Below are 2,636 nucleotides of genomic sequence, written 5' to 3' on the forward strand. Positions count from 1 at the left end.
ATTTATTAGAAATATGGGAAGCAGTGAACTTTTAGCCTGTAATCAGTGGCCATTAGACTTAAATCAGTTGATGTTCAGTTATGAAGGAAACAAACAAAAGTTAAGAACATGTATAAAGTATTGGAAATCTATTATCAAAGATTATACACAAAATATAGTTGGGGATTCTATATTTTTAGCTCTCCAAGAAGCTTATTGTTTGTGTTTTATACATGATTTTGAATCATTCTCAGAGATGTCCTGGGTAACTGCCTGTTTATGTATATATGTGTGTGTCTGTGTAAATATATATGTACATATGCATGTGCAAACATACACACACAGAATTTATATACTGTTACAGAGTCCTTATTCATCTTCATGCTAACATGAGTCTCTCTGATGTTTAATATATGCATACATCTCTGCTTCCATTAGTAGGAAAACTGATCTAAAAGACTCTAATAAATATAGAAGTATCCAAAAAGTTTGTTCTTCCCTAAACAGGTCAGGCCCACTGCTGCCCTTGGGGCCTTGGCACTGGCTTTTCCTCCCTGTCTGGGAAGTTTTCACTTAGATATTCCTATAATGCCCTCTCTTAGCCCCTTAAAGTCTTTGTTTAAATGTCACCTTTTCAGTGAGGCCTTTCCTGATGACCCTATTAAAATCGTAAACCTTTCTTCTCACCCATCGTGTTAGCTGTATCCATTCCATTGCTTTGATTGTTCTCCCATAAGGTTTACCACTTAAATACTAAGTATTTCACTTATGTTGATTGCCCTTCTTCCTCTTACTAAACTACAAGTTTTGTAAGGGCAGAAATAACGTTCAGGGTCACTTTCCCAAGTTCTTCCCTCGCTGTGTCCTCAGTACTTTCAGCTTCCCGGTGGCTCCCTTTTCAATCCTCCGGCCACAACGCAGGGGCTTTAGTTGCCCCACTCCGCAGTGACTTCCAGGGACTGCCTGCAGCCAGAGCCAAGCTGCAGCAGGACAGCGAGAGAAGATGGAAATGGGGCTTCTCGCCAACCTCTTGGGAACAGATCCTTTGCTTGTTGAGGAGGGTCCCCTCTTCTCATGGTTTGGGGCTCCTATCAGTTCTCAGTGCCACTATCATTGCAACCACCAGAGGATTGCTTAGGTGCTGGGGTGCAATAGATGAAGAAAAGAAAAAAAATCAGGCAATTTCCCCTCCCCTCTCTAAGCATTAGAGGTCCTTTTCCTGCTCCATGAACCAGACCTAGAGAGCTTTTCCTGGAGAAGCTCTCCTGCCTTCTTCTGCCTCAGGGCCTGTTTTCAGGTTTGTTTAGTACAGGGGATAGCTGAGGAAAACAAAAAAGGTAATCTCACCACTGGTTCAATAGTCTTCCTCCTCAATTCACCTGCTACTATTTATTTTTCAGAGTCCTCAAATGACTGCTTCATGCTTTCTGTTCAGGTGCTCTGTGGGAGAGACAGGGTGGAATGTGCTTACTCCATCCTATCTGGAACAGGATCCGCCACTTTGGCTGTAATTTGACCTTTGAGCAAAGAATTCTCTTAAGTTTTTTAGTGCTTTGCTCTTTATCTGTGCTTATTTTCACTTTCCCACTCCTACTTTTTGGGTTTCCTTAATTTCTTTGGGGACATACGGTTTTTACTTTTTTCAGGAGTAGGAGTATCACTTGTGAATATATTCATTTCTGCTTTTAACTTATTTATTCTTCATTTATGCTTTCTTTAGGTATTTCTTTTTTAGCTTTAGTAGAATAATTCATTCATTTTCTTTATTTTGGTTTAACAATATATGTTAGCTATGTCATATTATTTTTACTCTGTACTGAATATTTTTTAGTTTTCTTGAATTTTGGATTTTTAATTTCTATTTTACTAAAGTGTTGTTTTGTAGTCTGTTTTTTCATGATAGTTTCATTTTCTCTTGCTCTATTTTGCCAATTTATTGAGGTTTTCTTTGTCACCTAATACATGGTTAAGTTTTTGTATTCCATGAGCACTTGAACAGGGTTTTTCAATATAAACAAGATGTGGACTTTACCTATATGCACTTAATTGTACTAATTATATCCTTCAGTGATTTTATATTTTTTTTGTTTATATTTGCTTTGTTAAGTACTAAAATGTATATTCAGGACTTCCTATTTCTTTTATATTTCTGACAGTTTTACTCATATTTTCTGTATTTCTTTAATCTTCTTTCATATCCTGTATTGCTTGCTTTATATCTTTTATTTGGAACATAAGGGTTCATGACCAGGGTGTTTTAATTGTTGTTTCTGGCTTTATCTTTAGTGACTCTTTATACTGTTTAATTCTTTTTTAGGAAATATTTTTGGTCTGGTATTATCTTTTTGATATTTATTAGTCTTTGATTTGCTTGTTTGCATTTATATGGCATATTTTTGCTTATCTTTTAACTTTCAACTATTCTGAGGCCTGTTTCAAGAGTATCCTTTATTGATGATCTATAATTTGGTTTTTTGACCGAATTTAACAGATATTTCTTGGGTTAATAGAAATGTTTACCTTTTCTTTGGTAATACTATCTGGGTTTTTGTTTGTTTGTTTTATGTGATTTTTTTTTTTTTATTCCCCTTGCCTTTCATGCTAATTTGGAAGACATATACTTAGTTTTAGCTCACTAGTTGTTGCTCTTTTAGTTT

General features: G+C 35.8%; 1 protein-coding gene across 5 annotated transcripts in view; it reads left to right on the forward strand.

Moving 5' to 3' along the window:
• Positions 1-2,636, forward strand: part of ZFP2 (ZFP2 zinc finger protein) — a 33,791-nt gene that overhangs the window by 18,722 nt on the left and 12,433 nt on the right. The gene's annotated exons all lie outside the window — the stretch shown is intronic.

Source organism: Propithecus coquereli, unplaced genomic scaffold (genome assembly GCF_000956105.1).
Source record: "Propithecus coquereli isolate 6110/MARCELLA unplaced genomic scaffold, Pcoq_1.0 Scaffold308, whole genome shotgun sequence".
Lineage (NCBI taxonomy): Eukaryota > Metazoa > Chordata > Mammalia > Primates > Indriidae > Propithecus > Propithecus coquereli.